General features: G+C 45.6%; 1 long non-coding RNA gene across 1 annotated transcript in view; it reads right to left on the bottom strand.

Moving 5' to 3' along the window:
• Nucleotides 1-3,824: 3,824 nt before the first annotated feature.
• The window catches only part of LOC138784769 (uncharacterized), a 38,803-nt gene continuing 25,395 nt past the window's right edge, over nucleotides 3,825-17,232 (bottom strand). Inside the window, exons 2-3 of the long non-coding RNA XR_011361935.1 lie at nucleotides 4,478-4,542; nucleotides 3,825-4,392 (exon numbers count right to left, since the gene is read on the bottom strand). This is a non-coding gene — a long non-coding RNA (uncharacterized lncRNA). The remainder of the gene's footprint in view (nucleotides 4,393-4,477; nucleotides 4,543-17,232) is intronic.

The following is a 17,232-nucleotide window of genomic DNA, read 5'->3' as shown; positions in this document are numbered from 1 at the left end:
TAAAATGCAGAGTTTTACTCAACACTCTGTGATGTTTTTTAATTGAAGCATATAAGCAAATAGGGCGCGCTGAATGTTCTAAAGTCTATAGTTACTGTGCATTATTATTGAAGGGGGCATCTACGTTAGACAACGTCATTGCTTTAAAAGGACCCCTTATAAACCAATAATAAAATAACTAACTGTAGTAAACAAATCACAGGGTGCCCCTCTGCTGAGATCCTTAACAATTGCTGTAATCTGCAATGGATTATAGTTCAGTCTCCCTGCAGCGCCACCACAGGTTTAAAAAAAAAAAAAAAAACATTACATGGTATCTATTGATATCAGTGGACCAGCACAACATGTCAGGTCCTCCAGACATTAAAGGGGTACTCTGGAGAGGGAAAAAAAGTGTTTTTAAATCAACTGGTTTCATAAATTTGTACAGATTTGTTAATTACTTCTATTTAAAAATCTCAATTCTTTCAGTACTTGTCAGCTGCTGCATGCCCTGCAGGAAGTGGTGGATTATCTTTAATCTTTTACAATGCACTCTGCCGCCACCTATGTTTTTGTCAGGAACTGTCCAGAGCAGGAGCAAACCCCCATACAAAACCTGTTCTGCTTTGGACAGTTCCTGTCATGGACAGAGGTGGCAGCAGAGAGCACTGTGTCAAACTGGAAAGAAAACATTTCCTACAGAACATTTTCTCTAGACCAGTGCTTCTCAAACTTTTTCTACTGGAGCCTCACCCAAAAGAGCAAGGCAATGCTTGGGCCTCACCAGACTGACCAAGAGGGTACCTGGGCCTCACTATCTGTGGTGAAAGTCCATTTAAAAGCTGGAAATAATGCTAGGGCTACCTTTCACTCATCTCCCAAGCTCTCTATACTAATAAAGCAAGTACAAAATAAGTTAATAATGTTGCTAAAATGGAGAATTTTGCAAACAGCAAAAGGGCAGTGCAGATCAAAGTTACTTTTGTGAAAACTGGCTCCCCAGCTGGGCCTCACCAGCAACTAGGGGGTGTCTCACTGGTGAGGCCTGCCTCACAGTTTGAGAAGCACTGCTCTAGAGTATACCTTTAAAGGGAATCTGTTATTATGCTGCCTGGTCCACAAGTCATTGGGCCAGTCCTTGAAGGCTTCTCCCCATCCCACTAGCCTAGCTTGATAGACCACTCTTTGTTTGGGTATAGGGAGTAATCTATTAACCAAGGCCTGCAGGATCAGCACTGGGGACTTCTCCAATGACTCATTGGTTCAGACAGCATGAAAGCGATGACAGGTCCCCTTTAATATTTTTGTTTTTGTTTCCCCCCCTAGCAACCTGATGCCAGTTATGAATGAAGAGGAGAATTCCGCCAAAAAGTTTTATTAAAGTATTGTATTGCCCCCCAAAAGTTATACAAATTACCAATATACACTTATACCCTCTGCCGTCATGCTCTCCAGGAACCACACCCCGCACAACTCTGGGAGTCGGGTCATGACATCACCATGTTATCCAGGAAGTGACATCACCATGTTATCCAGAAAGTGACATCACCATGTTATCCAGGAAGTGAAGCCTTGATGCAGTAGTAAGTGCAGGGAAAAAAACACTTTATAAGCATTTCCCGTAATAAGTGTATATTGGTGATTTGTATAACTTTTGGGGGGCAATACAATACTTTAATAAAAATTTTCACTGGACTTCTCCTTTAACTAGGAATTCAACAATATGGTATTAAAAGTAAATCTTCTAATCTGGGTAATGTAATTAATATTCATTTCCCTTCCTAGAAATGACCCGACAAAATTAAATGGCAGATGGTGCTGATGAAAGTGCTTAGGGAACTGTATTCACCCCTCCTGGTCTATTCAGGTGACATACAGTACTCTGGTTTCCTTCCCCTCCATTACTTTCTCTACATGCCAACATTCTGCTTTTATGACACATATTTTAGAAAACCTTCTCATTTTAATAAATGGCGTCCTCAGGGAGATCCTCCGATCTGAATCAGTCTAAACCACAATCATTAACCCCAGCAACATCAATCTGTACAGTAAATGAATCATTTCATCTGTGAATAATCTTCCAGCTTCCGCACGGGTTTTGTCAGGGGCCGTGTGTAATCCAGATATTCGCAGGGAGATTATTTGTTGTTGGGCTCGGTACAGTAAGTAGAATTTATTGTTCCCCACTCCTGCAGAGATGTAATTGGGTTTCTCTGCTTTACACAGTCACCTGGGCACCATTGTGGATATTGATAATCCTCTCCCTGACACTACAATTTCTGTTCCTTTGTCTGCTAGGTAATAACGTACACCGTTTTGTTTCTGGAGGTATTACTGTAATCATCAGGCCCTGGGGGGAGAACAGTGCACCGGTTGAGCAGTACAAGACTTTATCTTAGGTCTATATGAGGTGAACAGTGAACTGTGGAACATTAAAGAGGATGATACCCTTCAGGTGTGTGTTAGGATCGATAAACCTAGGTGTTTATTATGTTTAGCTATATAAAAAAGGACTCTGTAAGGGAGCACCCCTTCTATTATATATGCCCCATATTATAAAATTCAGACACGCATTATACACGCATTATACCATCAGGTACATCCTCTTTAATATGACCCATGGATAGAACCGCGTCGTCACGGGGAAGCCGGTGCCGAGGTCCGTTTTTTGAACCGTCGCCCAGTTCCCGTGTATAGCACTGTTCTATCCATGTGCACCGGGCCGGTGCTGAAGAACAGGAGGCGGGCCAGCCCGCCCCCAGTGGGAGGAAAGCCTCTTCCCTCTATGACGCGGCTCCATTCATTCTAATGGAGCCACATCATAGAGGAGAGGGAATCCCCTCCCACTGGGGACGGGCAAGTCCACCTCCTGTGCTTCAGCCCCGGCCCGGTACCCGTGGATAGAACAGTGCCGTACACGGGTACAAGGCCGCAGTTCAAAAAACAGACCTCGGCACCAGCTTCCCTGTGATGGCGCCATTCTATCCGTGGGTCATATTAAAGAGGATGTACCTGATGGTACATCCTCTTTAAAGTGTACCTGTTGTTTGGAAAAACTTTTGACATGTCATAGAGACATGTCAAAAAGTTTTGATTGGTCTGGGTCTGGGTGTTCAGACTCGCACTGATGGTAAAAATGAGCCGGGAGAAGATCAGCTGGGCTGTATATTTAAGTCTATGGCGCCCGACTGATATCACTGACACAGAGCGGGAAGCAGACCATGCTGCAGCATGTTTCTCTCCCCGCTTTGTTCTCATGATCGATCTGAACACTCAGACCCAGACCGATTAAAACCCTTGACATGTCTCTATGTGGTGTCAAAGGTTTTTCCAAAAGACAGTGATACCTGTCGTAAAACTCTCTTTAGACATATAAGCAGGCATTAAAAAGCAGAGGATCCAACATCAACCAGAATGTCATCAGGTCCAAGTTTGCTCACATAATCCGGTACAGAGAATACGACGTTTTGACCCCTGAGGGTCTTTGTCAAGTATACAATAAAGTACACAAGGAGGTGGTATATATACATCGTGTAACAAACCTCAACCAATAAAAGTCGAGGTGGGAAAGAGATAGGGCCCAGACGCAATCAGTAACACAGAAACAATGGATAAGAACTCCTGGAGTGGGAGCTCACATCCGGAGTGTGGTCCAAACATCAAAATTGTGAAATTTGTGCTGCTACCATGCTTTCTTCTTGGCGATATGTCCTGATCCCACCAGGTTTCAGAGGTAAGACCCGCTGCGATCAATAATTTTTGACATGTCTGATCACATTTTTAATGACAGTGACTCTTTATCAAAATATAAAAAAAAATAATAATAATTTTTTGTTTCCCATATCAACCAATCAGAAAGCTCAGCTTTAATTTCATATGCTGTCTTTGAAAAAGATTTAGCCATCCAAATTGTGGAAATGCCAGAAAAAATCTTAAAATGCTCGAACAGACACAGGCCCCATTTTTTTCAATGGCTCGATTGTAGCGACTATAACTATGTTCAGGTCATTTTCAAGCATTTATGAATTTTGCCCTGGACTAAAAAAATGTAGAAAAATCACACTTTTTATTCCAAGACAAAAAAAGTCATATTATAGGCTTAGAAAATGACCTGAATGTAGTCAATGTTTTGGCGGGTAAAATGAATGGGACTCGTTTCTGTCTGTGCTCGTACCTGTGCTCTCACACTTTAAGATTTTTCTGACATATCCATGGCTTAGATGACCAATTCGTAATGGGAACACAGCCTTAGACAGTTTTTATTTAGGGCAGATGTGAACATAGGCTAAGCTGGTTGACAGATAAATCCACAATTTGCAGAGAATATGCAGGGGTCACATAGAGATAAAGCAGCGGATTGTGCTACAGAAGCTGCAGTAAGCACCCCTGCCACAATGGAAGTGGTAAAATCTGTAAAAAAAAAAAAAAAAAATCTGTAACATATCCATGACAAAAGCAGTAATGCATAAAAAAATATCAGAATTTTGTTACATACATTTTCTATTTTGGGCCTGAAGATGGCGCTGTTGCTACCAGAATGTATTGCACCACATTTGTAAGCTAAAAGGATGAAACACAATGGGGAGGGTTCAGCACATAAAGTCACTTTGTAGCTTTAGTATAAAGCTGTATTTTTATTTTTTTTTTTTAATTCAAATACCTTATAAAAATAAATTTCTAGATCAGATATCTATTGGTTTAACTTATTTATTGGTTTAAATTGTTATGTATAACTTAAAGATAGGTCAAGAATAAATGATTGTTAGGACTATCAGCCACCATTAAATGTAAGTATCCATGGACATACCGTAAGTCTTTTACTACTGTGATGAATAATCGTGTTCCTCTGGTGCAGTTTATAATGTCATCAATATGAAGGGTGTGGACAGGGACTTAATGTGCATACAGAGCAATACCAAAAAGTAACGGTAGATGGCACTGTTTGACCACAAATGCACAAGTTGATTTGTACTTATTAGAAAAAGTGACAGGAGACAAGGGAGAATTAAGTTTGTCAGAAAGGATTCAATATATTATGACTTTGAGTGAAATAAATGTATATAACTTCTGGGCTTTGTACAAATCATTCAGTTTACTAAAAATAAATAAATAAATAAATAAATATATATATATATATATATATATATATATATATATATATATATATATATATCACTGCACAGCTCCACTACAGTGTTTATTACTACACAATATACCACCTGAAGCCATATGAGAAACACTTCCATGTTCTGCCATGTAAAAGCCAAGGCACTAGGAGGTATATTATAAAAATCATAGGCTTTGGCCATTACATTATGATAACAGAGGCCGCACCCTGCAGTGACGTCCCCCTGGTGCTCATCACTGAGAAGGAATGCGGCACTGACGGCCGTAGTACCACCCTCGGTGCACCAAACCACCTAATTCATTTACATATGAATTAAAATGAACATTTAGCAAATACATGCAAAGGATGAAGGGAAGTAAATGGAAAGATAATAGCAGGTTAGTCTTCTAACTTCTAGTATGCTCGAGATTCGCTCATCTCTATTCCCTATAGTTACAGCTATATTCACAGAGAGACAACTGGCAAGCAGCAAACACTCTCAATGTATAAACACTAGAGATGAGCGAACCGGGTTCGGGTTCGAGTCAATCCGAACCCGAACATTCGTCATTTGATTAGCGGGGGCTGCTGAACTTGGATAAAGCTCTAAGGTTGTCTGGAAAACATGGATACAGCCAATGACTATATCCATGATTTCCACATAGCCTTAGGGCTTTATCCAAGTTCAGCAGCCACCGCTAATCAAATGCCAAAAGTTCGGGTTCGGATGGACTCGAGCATGCTCCAGGTTCGCTCATCTCTAATAAACACTGTGAACGATACTGAGATTCTCTTTTCATAAGTGTGCCTGATTGCATATACCATGTATTTGACCTGCAGGGGCTCTCCGCTTTTATTGATATTTTATATGTTATGCCTACCTGCACAACCACTTTTTATTGCTCCGATGCACATGAAATGAAAAATTAAAGGGGAACTATCAGCAGGTTAGACAAATCTCACCTAATGATAGCCTCCTATTGCACATAGGGCACCATTCTCGTGCAGTTGATCTGGAGTTAGGATATGTGCACACTAAGGAATTTCCAATGAGACTTCATGTGAATTCTTTGGATGGACAGACGGCGGAATTAGCTGGCAAATATGATTGAGTCTATGGACTTCCACTTGAAGTTTTCACAGAAATTCCTTAGTGTGCCCATACCCATAATCCAGAACAGTGTTAGGAACACTGCCCCATCCCGCTGAGCTGACCCGCTCCTTCTAATGATAATTAATGGAGCGGACGGGCCGGCTCACCTAACAGTGCTCCAGACCAAGGATTACACTGCTAACTGCATAGGAATGGTGCTGAGAAGGAAGGTAAGAGACATACCCTCCACCTCAGTGCCCCATGCACAATAGGGGGCTATCGGCAGGTTAGATTCATCCGCTTTTAAGCAACTTTATAAATACAGTGATCTCTCGAGTCACAATATTAATTGGTTCCAAGATGACTACAGTACGTTAAAAATATTGTATCTTGAGACCAAAACTCTAACTGGCTCTGAAGCACTCATAGTGTCATCCCAAAATAAGAAAAAAAATGAAGATTTAAAGAAAAATAAGCAGATAACTAATAAGAATAAAGCAAGTCCTTACATACAACAGAAAGAGCTACTGGAGACTGTAAATTACTTTCTATGTAGAAAACGTTGTAGAAGGAGCGTTTCAGAGTCCTGTACAGATCACACAGGGTCCCAGAAAAATAACATGAAGCTGCCATCATCTGGTGCCCAAAAGAGCAACTCATCCTGGCACAGGTAAAGTGCAGTACAGAACATGTAGTATTAGGCTAAGTGCACACTTTGTAAGAGACCGGCTGTTCTGTGACCAGGTCACTGAAAAGATCATCCCAGCCAGTACTGCAGTACCGCCGAATGCGCCCGCATCAGAACTCCCCACAGTACACTATGGAGCGAGCGGCCAGAGCCACTGGCTCCATAGTGTGCACTGACAGGGTTTTCTGCGACCGCTATTTAATGAATAGCGGCCGCATAAAACTGACATGTCAGTTGTTTGCGGTGCCGCTAGGGATCTCGGCCGGAGCGTATACTATGTGCATACGCTCCAGACAGGATTCTATAGGCAGCAATGGCACGTATATTTTCGTATAAATCTCGGCCGTTGTACAACGGCCATGGTTTTACGAAAATATACTTTGTGTGAACATAGCCTCACACTGTATTGTAGAGAGGAGATGCCAGACACACAGCATACAGGACATGCAGTATCACACTGTACTGTAGAGAGGAAAAACTAGATACAGAGCAGTACAGGATATGTAGTATCACACTGTACTGTAGAGAGGAAAAACTAGATACAGAGTAGTACAGGACATGTAGTATCACACTATACTGTAGAGAGGAAAAACTAGATACAGAGCAGTACAGGACATGTAGTATCACACTGTAATGTAGAGAGGAAAAACTAGATACAGACAGGGGTGATTCTAGCCTCTCTGCTGCCCGAGGCGAACTATAGAATGACGCCCCCCCCCCCCCCCCCCCGTCAATCCGCCCACATTATAATCCACTACTGCCCCCTCTCCCCCCTCCCTTATAGATGGTCCCCCTCTCCCCCCTCCCTTAAGAGTGGGCCCCCCCTTACCTTTCTGCACATTGTATAATGTACTGAATTTGCCCCCACACTGTATCAAGAGCCCCAATACATACAGTAGTTACCTTATAACACTATTTCCACCATTCAGTGATTACATATTACATAAAAACTGCACTAAACAAAACAGAAAGATATCACCATTGATACGATTACATAATACCGCCACACCATGACCCCTATCAGTACAAGCCTATAACAGAGTGAAGTTACATCCAGTGACTCACCGGAGGCGTCTTCTCCGATCAGAGTCTGTCACCTTTTCTTTTTCTCTCCATCCAGCGTGGGCCACCTTGAAGTCTTCTCCTGGCTGTGAATCTTCTCTCCAGAATCTGCCAGACAAATATTTTAGGCTCCAACACATACAGTAGTTAGGTCCCTTGTACCCCTATACAGTAGTTACACCCCTCTGTACTCCTACATAGTTACACCCCTCTGTGCCTCCATAGTTTTAAGGTGTCCCTGTAGTATATAGACCCTCATGTGCTCCTCCAGTTATATACAGCCCTCCTGTGCGCTCCCCCATTAGTATATAGCCCCCCTGTGCACTCTCCCCAGTAGTATATAGCCCCCTGTGCTCACCCACAATAGTATATAGCCCCCCTGTGCTCTCCCCCAATAGTATATAGCCCCCCTATGCTCTCCCACAATAGTATATAGCCCCCCTGTGCTCTCCCACAATAGTATATAGCCCCCCTGTGCTCTCCCACAATAGTATATAGCCCCCTGTGCTCTCCCCCAATAGTATATAGCCCCCCTGTGCTCTCCCACAATAGTATATAGCCCCCCTGTGCTCTCCCCCAATAGTATATAGCCCCCCTGTGCTCCCCCTCAATAGTATATAGCCCCCCTGTGCTCTCCATAATATATAGCCCCCTGTGCTCTCCCCCATAGTATATAGACCCCTGTGCTCCCCAATAGTATATAGCTCCCCTGTGCTCCCCAATAGTATATAGCCCCTGTGCTCCCCAATAGTATATAGCTAACCTGTGCTCCCCAATAGTATATAACCCCCTGTGCTCCCCCATAGTATATAGCCCCCTGTGCTCCCCCATAGTATATAGCCCCCTGTGCTCCCCAGTAGTATATAGCCCCCTGTGCTCCCCATAGTATATAGCCCCCTGTGCTTCCCAATAGTATATAGCTCCCCTGTGCTCCCCAATAGTATATAGCTCCCCTGTGCTCCCCCATAGTGTATAGCCCCCTGTGCTCCCCCATAGTATATAGCTCCCCTGTGCTCCCCCATAGTATATAGCCCCCTGTGCTCCCCCATAGTATATAGCCCCCTGTGCTCCACCATAGTATATAGCCCCCTGTGCTCCACAATAGTATATAGCCCCCGTTCTCCCCCATAGTATATAGCCCCCTGTGCTCCCCAATAGTATATAGCCCCCGTTCTCCCCCATAGTATATAGCCCCCCTGTGCTCCCCAATAGTATATAGCCCCCGTTCTCCCCCATAGTATATAGCCCCCCTGTGCTCCCCAATAGTATATAGCCCCCGTTCTCCCCCATAGTATATAGCCCCCTGTTCTCCCCCATAGTATATAGCCCCCTGTGCTCCCCATAGTATATAGCTCCCCTGTGCTCCCCCATAGTATATAGCTCCCCTGTGCTCCCCCATAGTATATAGCTCCCCTGTGCTCCCCCATAGTATATAGCCCCCTGTGCTCCCCAATAGTATATAGCCCCCGTTCTCCCCCATAGTATATAGCCCCCCTGTGCTCCCCAATAGTATATAGCCCCCGTTCTCCCCCATAGTATATAGCCCCCGTTCTCCCCCATAGTATATAGCCCCCTGTTCTCCCCCATAGTATATAGCTCCCCTGTGCTCCCCAATAGTATATAGCCCCCTGTGCTCCCCCATAGTATATAGCTCCCCTGTGCTCCCCAATAGTATATAGCCCCCGTTCTCCCCCATAGTATATAGCCCCCTGTTCTCCCCCATAGTATATAGCCCCCTGTGCTCCCCAATAGTATATAGCCCCCTGTGCCCCCCCCCCCCCGTAGTATATAGCTCCCCCTCCCATATAACATTGAAAAAAACAAACACTGTTACTCACCTGGGTCCACGCGTTCCTCTTCTCTTCCCTCCTGTGGCCGCACTTCCTCCGGTCACAAGAGGCTGCACTCCCCTTACCCTCGCGCCGACGCTCCAGTGACGTCGGGCGCTAGAGGGATAGCGCGGCCTCTTGTGACCGCAGGAAGTGCGGCCACAAGAGTGAGTGACTGACAGGGAGGGAGCCAATGGCTCTCTCTCTGTCAGTGTCGCTGCTGCTGCAGCGCTGAAGCGCCGCAGCAGCAGCGGACGGGGGCAGCGGCGGACGGGGGGGCCCTGCAGGGGGCGCCATGGAGGGGTAAGTAGATTACCCATCCATGGCGCTCCCCCCTGACAGGCTGGTGGCCGGAGCCCTGTGCGACCGCACTGGTCGCACATAGCAACGGCCGGCCTGCTCGGGGGGGCCCCTTTAACCAGGGGGCCCGGTGCACGTGCACCATGTGCCCTCTGGTTAAAGCGGCCCTGGGTACAGTCAGTGGCGGATTATAATGTGGGCGGCCGCCCGAACCGCTCATATTATAATCTGCCACTGAATGCCGCCCCCATGATGATAGCTGGTGGCGCCGCCTGAGGCAGACGATTCAGGTCGCCTCATGATTGCGGCGCCCCTGGATACAGAGCAGTACAGGACATGTAGTATCACACTGTACTGTATGGTGGGGATACTAGACACACACAGCAGTACAGGAAATGTAGTATCACACTATACTGTAGGGTGGTGATACACTACACACGCAGCAGTACAGGATATGTAGTATTACATTGTACTGTAGGGAGGAAATACTAGACACACAGCAGCAGAGGACATGCAGTATCACACTATACTGTAGGGTGGGGATACTAGACACACACAGCAGTACAGGACATGTAGTATCACACTGTACTGTAGAGAGAAGATACTAGACACACAGCAGCATATGACATGTAGTATCACACTGTACTGTAGAGAGAAGATACTAGACACACAGCAGTACAGGACATGTATTATCACACTGTATTGTAGAGAGGAGATACTAGACACACAGCAGCACAGGATATGTAGTATCATACTGTACTGTAGGGAGGAGATACTAGACACACACAGCAGTACAGGACATGTAGTATCACACTTTACTGTAGGGAGGAGATACTAGACACACACACAGCAGTACAGGACATGTAGTATTAGGCTGGGTTCACACACTACGTATATTTCAGTCAGTATTATGGTCCTCATATTGCAACCAAAACCAGGAGTGGATTAAAAACACAGAAAGGCTCTGTTCACACAATGTTGAAATTGAGTGGATGGCCGCCATATAACGGTAAATATTTGCTGATATTTAAAAACAACGGCTGTTGTATTGAAATAATGACCGTTATTTATCGTTATATAGTGGCCATCCTCTCAATTTCACCATTGTGTGAACAGAGTCTTTTTGTGTTTTCAATCCACTCCTTGTTTTGGTTGCAAAATACTGACCAAATATTGACTGAAACATACTGTGTGTGAACCCTGCCTTACACTGTACTGTAGGGAGGAGATACTAGACAGCCTATCACTGCATGCAGAAATTCTGGGGTTTTATCAGTAAAATGGCTACTTCTATTGATTGATCATCTAGCTATTTACATGTGCAGCACTGTCTGTAGCGTTGTAAGTTGAGTCTGGTCTCCAGTTACAATGGCTCAGAAAGGACCTCTGTATGTTAAAAATATAGTAACCTGAGGCCATTGTAATTCCAAATAACGAAAGTCCTCAGCGGCACTCACCATAAAATGTCACCTTTATTTCACAGAAAAAGCATAGAAGGATGTCAGAGAACCCTCATTCCAGACCCATAACCATTTCGTGCCCTCAAGGCAAAATGGTCGTGGGCCAGGAGTGAGCGGCCTCTGCCATCCTGCTAGGCGTTTTGAAGTAAAGGTGACGTTTTATAGACTATGTATAAGCTGAGCACCCACCATCGAAACCACCTTGGTTTGGTAGCGGTTATACTACTTCTGGGTTCTCTATAAGTTGAGCGAACACTGTAGTCTTAATTTAAAAAAAATGCCCTATAATTTGTGTCTGCAGCTATCCGTCTATATGATAAAAGACAGGGGCGGACCTACCGCCGTAGCAGCCGTAGCGGCCGCTACGGGCCCCTGGCACCAGGGGGCCCGTGGCCTGGGCCCCCCAGAGCTGACTTTCTGAAGCACCCGGGGGCCGAGCGGGCCTCCCGGGTGTTAAGTGACGTGATTGACAGTGCGAGAAACCATAGGCTTCCCGCGCTGTCAATCACTCTTGTGACCGCAAGCAGCGTTTTGCTTGCGATCACAAGAGTTTCTGCCCGATGTGCAGCTCCCTGCCGAAGTCCCGGGCAGCGCCATCATTGAGCGCCGCGGCGGCTGGGACTTCCGGTTTGCGTTCCCTGTACAGGAAGTCCCAGCCACCGGGGCGCAGCCTGAGCTCAGTGATGGCGCTACCTGGGACTTCAGCAGGGAGCGGCTTATTGGTCGGAGGAAGAGAGAAGAAGAGACCGGCGACCGACGGGGGAGCGTGTGGTTAGGTGAGTTGTATTTTGTTTATTTTTATCAGAGGGGAACACTGGGGGCTATATGGGGGCTGAGGATGCACAACACTGGGGGCTATGTGGGGATGGGGATGCACAATACTGGGGGCTATGTGGGGGAGGGGATGCACAATACTGGGGGCTATGTGGGGGCTGGGGATGCACAATACTGGGGGCTATGTGGGGGCTGGGGATGCACAATACTGGGGGCTATGTGGGGGCTGGGGATGCACAATACTGGGGGCTGGGGATGCACAATACTGGGGGCTGGGGATGCACAATACTGGGGGCTATGTGGGGGCTGGGGATGCACAATACTGGGGGCTGGGGATGCACAATACTGGGGGCTATGTGGGGGCTGGGGATGCACAATACTGGGGGCTGGGGATGCACAATACTGGGGGCTATGTGGGGGCTGGGGATGCACAATACTGGGGGCTGGGGATGCACAATACTGGGGGCTATGTGGGGGCTGGGGATGCACAATACTGGGGGCTGGGGATGCACAATACTGGGGGCTATGTGGGGGCTGGGGATGCACAATACTGGGGGCTATGTGGGGGAGGGGATGCACAATACTGGGGGCTATGTGGGGAAGGGGATGCACAATACTGGGGGCTATGTGGGGGCTGGGGATGGACAATACTGGGGGCTATGTGGGGAAGGGGATGGACAATACTGGGGGCTATGTGGGGGCTGGGGATGCACAATACTGGGGGCTATGTGGGGAAGGGGATGCACAATACTGGGGGCTATGTGGGGGCTGGGGATGCACAATACTGGGGGCTATGTGGGGAAGGGGATGCACAATACTGGGGGCTATGTGGGGAAGGGAATGGACAATACTGGGGGCTATGTGGGGGCTGGGGATGCACAATACTGGGGGCTATGTGGGGGCTGGGGATGCACAATACTGGGGGCTATGTAGGGGCTGGGGATGCATAATACTGGGGGCTATGTGGGATGGGGATGGACAACACTGGGAGCTATACGGGGGGGGGGCTGGACATCATAAGGGGGCTTTATGGGGGCTGGACAACATAAGGGGGCTATATGGGGGAGTGGACAACATACAGGGTCATCTCTAAGAGGACTACACAGAAGTAATCTCGGCTCTCCAGCTGTTGCAAAACTACAGCTTTAGCTGTCCAGGCATGATGGGAGTTGTAGTTTTGCAACAGCTGGAGAGTCGAGGTTCCCTACCCCTGATATAGGTGATGCACATGGGGCCATCTATACGGAGCACTGAACAAGGGGCAATCTATAAGCTGTCTACACAGAGGGGGGCATATACTATAAGGGATATATATATATATATATGTTCCTATACAAGGAGTCAGGGCTACTCACTGAAAGAGGGTACAAAGGGGCCATTACAGATGTGCAGTTTGTATAGAGATAAGGATGGTGTCAGTGTGAGGAGCCTAATATGTCTGTCTGGCAGATTCTGTGGATTCGTGGCTCCGAGAAGTTCTCATAACGGCCCAGGACAGATGGAGAAGATGATGAAAAGGGAAGAACTCCGATCAGAGAAGACGTCCCCTGTGAGTCACCTGATGTAACTGCACTGTAATTTATATGGAGTCCAGAACCTGTGTAGATCTGGGTGTGTTGATGGCGTAGTGGTCGGTCAGGGGTGGGGGTGGATTTGGGGTAGGGGGGGCCCCAATCAAAGGTTTGCTATGGGGCCCAGCCATTTCTAGTTACGCCCCTGATAAAAGACTACAATTAATCCCTGTGTATTCTGCTGCCATGTGCTTCTTCCTCTGTTTTATATCTCTTGCTAATCTAACAAATGCGTGTATACAAGTAATGTGCACATAGAAAGGAGTATGACTACAGGATGAGACAACACTGAGTATTGACGACATATAGGATTGGACTTAATTTTAGGCACAAAGTACATAAGAGTTAACTGGACATACTCCATATTACAAACTATTCCATGTCTGGTGAAACTGTGCCACAAAGTGGGTTTCTATGGGGCCTTTGGGGCACTCTGGGTGAATAGGCTTAAAATGATCACAACCTTGGGAGCTGTGTATGCTCTGCCTTATTCTATCCCTAGCGTCTCACATTATAAGAAAGCTTTGTAGCCACAATGGAAACATTGGAGAGCCGTGTGTGGGTTTTTGTTAAATTCATTTAATGATGCAGCAATGAAAGCAAATACAATTTTCACATAGAAAGCGCTTGGCTTTAGCCAAAGGTGGTGGATCCCGGAGAGATAAAATCAGCCCTCTCTGGTGTACATGTGATTCCGAAAAAATCAATTATGCATGGAAATATCCTTAACTTGGTAACAGACTATATTCACAGCATGGAATAAGCCAGTCATCTGAGGAACCTAAGCAGTTCATTTACTGAAACGAAAGATCAACATTCTCAGGTTTCCTTCAATTTACTTAGCATAAAATAAGAGGACTCTCTGCCATATATTATATTTATCCTTTCGGTGAACTTTTTATTATTTTTTTTATATCATGATGGAAATAAGGATTAATACTTCAAAACCAATTGACCTACATAGGCCAGTGCGTTATCATCTAGTGTAACCTCAAACCTTTCCTTAAATATCACATTTAATTCAGCTCACGGCTTTTCTGCATATTCCAAGCCCAGCACGATGGCTGTGTTATTCCACCTCTGCTGAGAGGCCACTCAATAAATCTACCACTATATCAATGAGTAGCTTTTTCTCACATTTTCAGCAACAGAGCACGACCTTCCGTCCTTCTCTTACTAAAATATGGTTAAAAACTGGTTCTTGCTAAAATACTTAAACTGCAAAAGTCTAAATGGTACATTTTATAATGGAAAAAAGAAGAATAACAAACATCAACAGGGTCCAGTGGGGCATACACAGATGTAATGGCCCAGGGTAATTCTGAGAATTGGTCTTACCCCTACTGAGAGGTCCATCAGATGTACTTTAGAAGGAAAATTCCATCCTTCTTTAAAATCTGTCAGCCGGCAAGGGGAACTTGATAACAAGTATGAACTTAACCCTCCCCATGCCCGCAGTGAGCATTGGGACCCGCCTCGGGACCCCCGCCAGAAGACATTTTTACCTTGAGTTTGGGGGAAAATGCCTGTCCCAACTGATGCACTGGCCATTCAGTTAATCAGTGACTGGAGTGGACTCCCGCCCCAGTCACTGATTGGCTGAGCGGCCAGTCCATCAGCTGGGTTGTGGCGTGTGCAGCGCTGGAGATCCCGGAGCCCGGCGGGGGTCTTGGGGCTGGTCCTGCCACTCACCGCGGGCACGAGGGGGGGTAAATTTGTCTTCGTTATCAAATTCCCCCCTGTCCCTGCCGGCTGCCAGATTTTACAAATGGCCGGACTTTTTAAAGTAATATAAAGGTATCTGAGTCCATACTACTACCATAACCCCCAATCATTCAATCCAACAGTAAAACTTAGAAGGGGGTCTGGCCAGGACCACATGTGACCAGTGATTGGCACGTCATTGTAGCATGTCTGGTGGGGAGCTGTGGGGGGAGTACAATCTTTTTTCTGACATGGTTGGCCTGGGAAACACTGGATTTCCTGTTTTCAGATGCTTCAGAAAACAGGAAGTGCTGTGTTTTCCCACGAAAAAAAATGATAAATGTAAATTGCAGACTTGCTTTATATCACATCTACTGTTTGATTTAAAAAGTTATAACGACAGGTACACTTTAAGGATTCATACAATCTCCAAGAAAAGCCATAATTATATGACAGGAAGCATGTTAAAGGAGAAGTGCAGCGAAAATTTTTATTAAAGTATTGTATTGCCCCTCAAAAGTGATACAAATCATGTACACTTATTACGGTATATGCTTTTTTTCCCTGGGGATGCTCAGTGTCCCCCCAGTGCCCTGTGCCCCTCAGTATCCCCCTGCCATCATCCTCTCCAGCAGCCACAGCCCGCACAGCTCTGGGAGACGGGTCGTGACATCACCATGTTATCCAGGAAGTGAAGCCTTGATGCAGTAGTAAGTGCAGGGAAGAAAGCACTTTATAAGCATTTCCCATAATAAGTGTATATTGGGGATTTGTATAACTTTTGGGGTCAATACAATACTTCAATAAAAATTTTCACCGGACTTCTCCTTTAAGCAGTTAACTGCAGGACCCTCTCTCAGCATGGCCCTTATAACATTTGCATGGTCTGCCTCTATGTTAGCACGCCATTTAAAATTTTCATCATCTGACACTCACCAGACATATTGGCACCACTCAAGTACTTGTAAGTGGCTCATAGGAAATTTTTCACCCAACTGTCTAAGATCCACAACTGTTTTGGTAGCAAATTGAAGTGTTTATTTTTTATGCCTAAAGTATAGAGTAAAAAAGGAAAATGGGGCCAATTCTATGCAATTCAAAAACCCTCACGGTTTAGCTAAATGAGCATGTAAATGCCTTGTGGCTGTTAAAAAGCAAACGTAATCTAATTTCTCCCTTTGGGGTTATGAAAGGTTACATGTTGGTTCTCCAGATATGTTGGAGTTTGCTGACACAGATCTCTACTAATGAAACCTCTAGTCACATGGGGGCACATTGGGCCGGCTACATGATAATATATTTTATTCTCAGGGCCCACCTTCCTAGGTTTGCTGGTATTGTGCTCTCAGGTTATATCAGCTTTTCATTGGATTTGTAGAATAACCCCAGCAGTCACTGGTTCACATGGATTTGGCCTCTAGGGAAATGACTGAGCCTTGTTGTGGCTGGAACTTTTATTACTTGAAGCCCCTATTGACATGTCGTGGTATTCCTGGAATTACTTTTAAACAGCCCTTGTTATTGACCTTGTTTTATTCTTCTTTCTTGTTTCCTGGACACATCACAGTAAATAACTAGTTCCATTCACAGGACAGTGGGGTTCCACACTGTAATATAAGCCACATTGTGGATATTTTGTGGGGCTTGGGAATAGGGCTGGTA

Source organism: Dendropsophus ebraccatus, chromosome 2, assembly GCF_027789765.1.
Source record: "Dendropsophus ebraccatus isolate aDenEbr1 chromosome 2, aDenEbr1.pat, whole genome shotgun sequence".
Classification (NCBI taxonomy): domain Eukaryota; kingdom Metazoa; phylum Chordata; class Amphibia; order Anura; family Hylidae; genus Dendropsophus; species Dendropsophus ebraccatus.
Note: the sequence above shows the minus strand (reverse complement) of the source record. Positions and strands in the feature narration are given on the sequence as shown.